General features: G+C 36.2%; 1 long non-coding RNA gene across 1 annotated transcript; it reads left to right on the top strand.

Moving 5' to 3' along the window:
* Nucleotides 1–567: 567 nt before the first annotated feature.
* Nucleotides 568–1940, top strand: LOC149945826 (uncharacterized). The gene is made up of 3 exons (XR_016480909.1): nt 568–1186; nt 1244–1322; nt 1392–1940. It is a non-coding gene; the product is annotated as an uncharacterized LOC149945826 (long non-coding RNA).
* The last annotated feature ends 3657 nt before the right edge of the window (nt 1941–5597 follow it).

The following is a 5597-nucleotide window of genomic DNA, read 5'->3' as shown; positions in this document are numbered from 1 at the left end:
ATAAATTTACCCTTAAAATGAAGTTCAGAAACACGGTTTTTATCATTTAATTAATTTGAATTCCTTTCGCACAATTTCTTGCCACAAAAATTTCTTGGTGGTGTCTTTGTGAATTAGAAAAAAGTTTTGATATTTGAATGAAATTGCAATGAGGAATACGGCACGTAGTCATTAAAAAATATATATCCAAATTCACTACTCTACGAAGACAACGATCTTTTTCATAATATGTAATACGTATTCCCTAATCACTACCTTTTGAACCCAAGGCTTAATAAAAAGTTAACTTTGGAATAAAAACGCAATTTAAATTATTAAAATATCGAACGCTCTAGACAGTGATTGTAGCGCCATCAGTGGAAAATATATTTTATACATGTGAAAAATAGAAATGATCGAACTATTTCTCTACAACCCTGATATAAATGAGGGAAAATTTCGATAGGTGGATCAAAAGTTGCACGTTTGGAATTTTTGACGCGAGAATGACGTATCAAACTTACATGGAGTGTACTCAAGGTGTTATTCACCGATTTAATAATAATAATAATAATTTGTTTATTTATAGACCCTTTGGATACAGTAAATTCTTAACTGGTTCGGCCAAGTCGGAAGACGACTTTTAGCCAGCTTGGCGGAAATACACACAAACAAAGAAAGATAAAAAAAAAAAAAAAGGTGAACAAAGATAAACTTAGTTCTCCAATACAAGTTCTTTTGCTAGTTTTTTAAAAGTAAATAGGTTAATTGTAGAAGGGAGCTTTAGTAAATTCATTAACTTTGGGCCGATACAAAATATAGATTTTAATTTTAATTCAGTGCGTGCGAAAGGGACTTCTAATATGTACAGTTTTCTAGTAAAATATACGGAAAGCCGGCTATAGTTGAATGGGTTATAGATGTAATTATTTATACATTTATATACAGTGATTAAACATTGAAAAGAAAAATTTTTTGAAACAGTTAAAATATTGTTTTGTCGGAAAAGCGGGGCGGTGTGGGATAGTGGAGGTTTATTTTCGATGAGCCGAATAATTCTTTTCTGGAGTACCACTAAGCGGTTTAGGTTTTGGAGCGATGTATTACCCCAAATAGTAATACAAAAGGTAAGGTGGGAATGTACGAAGGCATGATAAAGTTGTTTAGAAGTTTTGACCCCGAAGATATGGCGACAACGGCCTATAAGGTAGATTGCAAAAGCAATTTTTTTCGAAATAATGTTTATATGTGCACTCCATTTAAGATGAGGGTCGTACCAAAGTCCAAGATACTTATAAGATGTAACCTCTTCTAATGGCGTATTGGATATTGTGATTTTTTTGGTATGTTTACGATTTTTATTTACATTCGAGAATATCATATACACTGTTTTGTTGTTGTTGATTTTTAAGAAATTGTCTCGTAGCCAGCGGTCAATTTTGTCGAGGTTATCATTGGTTTCGTCAATTAACTCTTCTAAGTCCGGGCCTCCGAGTAAGTTAAGGGTGTCGTCCGCGTATAACGTGAGGGCGTTTGAAATATTCAGGGCTGTTATATCGTTTATGAAGATATTAAAAAGCAGCGGGGACAGGATAGAGCCCTGGGGAACGCCTTGGGTAATAATTCTCCTGGTAGATAGGTCATTATTAACTTTGGTTTGGCTGACACGATTTGAAATGTATGATTTTACCCACTCATAGGTAGGCCCCCTCACTCCCTTAATATACAACTTAGCCAAAAGTCTCTCGTGATTAACGGTGTCGAAGGCCTTTCTTAGGTCCAGAAACACTCCGATGACGTAATTACTATTTTCCAGGTGGTCGATTATTTCTTTATATACTTTTATTTGTGCTAATTCGACATTCGAGTTTTCAGTAAAGCCAAACTGGTGCTTAGAAATTAATTTGAATTTGTTTGAGAAGTTTAAAAGGCGCGAGTAAAAACATTTGTCGAATATTTTCGCAAAGATACTGAGAAGAGTTATTTTGTATCATGAACCCCTCAACGTAACTTGAAAAACCGAAAATGTTTTGACAATATAATAAAATTTTTTCTTGGAAAATACATGGGTATCTGACCGATTATAAGGGTCCTCCCTTTCACAAATTAAAAAAAAAATAAAAAAATGTTATCAAAGTTGATGAAAAAATATAATTGATTAAATTTTTATCAAATTTGATAAAAAGTTGATAAAACATTTATATTTCTAAATTTTTGTCAATTTGAACGTAAAATTAAAAATGGATCAGAAATTAAAGTGGCTTATTTTCTATTATATTTTTAACTTATTACCCATTCTGATTAATTTTTACTTATTTTGATCATCAAAATTTTAACATGGTTTGAACTTGCAGATGTTCAACTTCAATTTGTTCCTTTGAATCAACTCTCTATACATTCCGACTGTTTTCGATTCCAACGATAAAAACTGGGCCATTTCTTCGTATATTTTAAAAAGATGAAAACGAACTCCTCTTTTGAAATTTCACGAGTCACGATTCTCATCTTTCGAGTCACGAGTATCTCGCGTTTCAAGCGCGGACACTTTATTTTAAAAACAAACACATAAAATGCTTGGCAACCTCCAGTCGAGAATTAAAAGTCAAAATGGGGTTAAGTGGTCTTGAATGACTAAAACGTACTTAAATCCGCATTTCGAACGGCGGTAAGGCCCGTTCAAATCTAATGAAATTATATCCCATGGGTCAAGTATATCACTTGGCTTCATGAGACCTGGTGGCACTTGATTAGATGGCTTGTGAACCTGGCAAACATTGCATGAGCGACAATAGTTTAAAACGTCTAACGTGAGCCCTTCCCAGGTATATAGGCTATGGACGCGTTTAGTCGTTTTCTGCATTCCAAAATGTCCACTGGAGGGAATGTCATGATTAAGGTATAAAACACGAGCCCTCAAAGACTGCGGAACCCAAATTTTAAAGCTATCCCATCCCGAAATATCGCGAGGGCCTATATCTTTATATAAAATCTTTCCTCTGACATCGCACAGTGGGGCAAACTTGACTACCCAATTTCTTTGATCGTTGTCCTGATGGTAAAGTGTTATCCTCTAAATAAGAAAAACTCTTCTTAAGTCTCAATGTGACTCTGAAAATCTGCCGAGGTGACAATCAATTCATCGAGGTAGGCACACACTCACCTACCAGACAAATCTCCAAAAAGCGAGTTCATCATACGCTGAAATATAGCGGCTGCATTCGTAAGTCCGAACATTAAAACTTTAGAGCGAAATAGACCTCTGTGTGTAACAAACGCGGCAAAATCTCTATGGTTATCATGCAGCGTTACCTGCCAAAAAATAGCCTTCATATCTAATGTTGTTATGTATTTCGTTTGTGCAAAGAGTCATGAATATCTTCTATTCGCTGCATGGGATAGGCGTCTCGAAGCGTTACACCATTAATCTTACGATAGTCTATTACTTAACGCCATGTTCCGTCCTTTTTGCGAAGGAGTAGGGTCGGGCTAGCCCAGGGACCTTCATTCGCCCTGGAATTTTTGAGAAAATGGGCTTGTATTTATTGACTAAACATTCTAGTTTCATCAATTCCACGTGTTCCAGATCGGTTCTTTTAAATGAGTCCTTTATTCTCTCCTCATCTATTAAGTTATCGAGACCTAACAGATTAAAACAGCTACTAGGACGGAAAACTTCTGTCACCGTAGGAATAGGAATCGATACCAGATAATTGAAAACAACTCGGCTGTCCCATGGCAAAACCTTTTAAGCAACACGATCGTAATTTTGAGATATTTGACTTTTTCAAAAGCTAAGTTATAAGATTTAACGTGGTTTTTAATGCGAAAATTATAAAATCCAAAACCATTTTTAAGTCATAAATAGTTAAATGTTTATGACTTTTACCTGAAACTTTTACAGTACTTTTGTACATTCCTTAGTAATACAGATGCGTAAAAATCTAATTTTTCATAAATTTGTTGGTTACAAGGTTTTGTCATGGGGCAGCCGAACTGATGTTTGGGATAAGAGGGGATTGGTGAAATGTGTAATTTTCTAAGCAAGACTTTCCCCAACTAAAATTTCCTAAACTGTGATCAACAATCATGCCGGTATGTCGCAACATATCCTTGCCTAATATACAGGAATGGGTTAAATCTAAGACCATTTACACCTGGACTGCAATGAAGGTATAGGCGTTGTTGTTAGGCCACCATCGTTATTTAGAGGAAACTCTCGTCCACAAGGGAATACGGACTGAAAAAACGCGATCACTTCGCGCTCCTCTCCCGACTTTTTACTCGGTCAACCAGCGAGTCGTGACCAATTTTCGCCCGTTATTTTCTGCGTCAAGAGAAAAACAGCGGAAGAGAGCGTGAACCGTTCGCCTCCCAAAAAAGGGGGATAAAAGAGGGGGGTTGCTGCATGTTTGTGGATTACTATAAATGGTCTTAGGTTAAATTTGGAACGTATGCTGCTTGAAATGTTACCTGCTTTTTTATTTATTTATTTATTTATTTAAATCTGCTCAATAAGCCACCAGTAGGGCTTCTATTTCAGCATCAACAACAGATTACAGAGCAAAAGCAATGAATATAACAATTAAATAGTAATGGTAAATTGTGCGATTAAGAATAAGCTATTATAATGAGCAAATAGACTAACAAATTTCGGGGAGAACTTTTATGGAAATAGTTAAAAAAAAGTTATAAACATTTCAATTAAGAAGCAATGACTAAGGACAAAATGTAAAGAAAACATAGGAAACCACATTTAATATTAGAGACTGTAGAAGCAAACTGTATAGACTAAATCAAAATTATATAACAAATTTAGGGGGTGAATATTTTACGTAAATGGTCAGAGACTTGGCGGCGAAATGTGTGTCTATTAGGTATTGATACGATATCATTGGGTAAAGAGTTCCAATCATTGATGAACCCACAAGAAAAATGATTTCGTCGTTGAGAGGAAGATACTCTAGGCTTGGCGGGTACGAGTGAGGTTAACGGAAAAGAAATCAGAAAAGTTTAGCAATAAGTTGTTGTAGAAAAAGTCGTGGAGCAAGCAGAGATTGTTAATACGATTACGCAGGTGAACAGGGCTGATACGAAGCAAACGTAGGCGAGTGGTGGCAGGGAGACGAGAAATTTTGTGGGAGAGTTTAGTAAAAGAATTTTGAGCTTTCTGGAGGGCAAGTATGTCTGATTGAAGGTGGGGTTTCCATACTGGGGAGCAGAAATCCAAGTGGGGAAGTACCAGGGAGGTAAAGAGTTTCCGGGCAAACAAATGGGTAAAGTCACTACACCGGAAGTGGCTAATAATGAACCATCTGGTTGTTTAAGGGCTAAGTTTTTATCGGTGGTAGGAAAGCCTAAAGTTTCTAAAGTTGTCTTTAGATCACTGTGAAATAACGTGTGAGTACACCCAGGGTCGATTAAAGCTAACCATGGAACTGTAGAAAGAAACATATTTAAATGATCCTGAGTAGCGCCCGAAAGGTTAAATATTTTGGCACCCGCCTCCCCGTTTCCCAAATTAAAATAATTCTGGTCTAATATGGTCAATTGCACCGCAATGGTGGTAAGTAGGGTTGTAGGTGCCCCTTCTTTGGGAATTATCGATTTGTGTATTTGAA

This window comes from Leiobunum rupestre, chromosome 5, assembly GCF_980474605.1.
Source record: "Leiobunum rupestre chromosome 5, qqLeiRupe1.1.hap1, whole genome shotgun sequence".
NCBI classification, from domain to species: domain Eukaryota; kingdom Metazoa; phylum Arthropoda; class Arachnida; order Opiliones; family Sclerosomatidae; genus Leiobunum; species Leiobunum rupestre.
The sequence above is the reverse complement of the archived record's forward strand: the minus strand, read 5'-3'. Positions and strand labels throughout refer to the sequence as shown.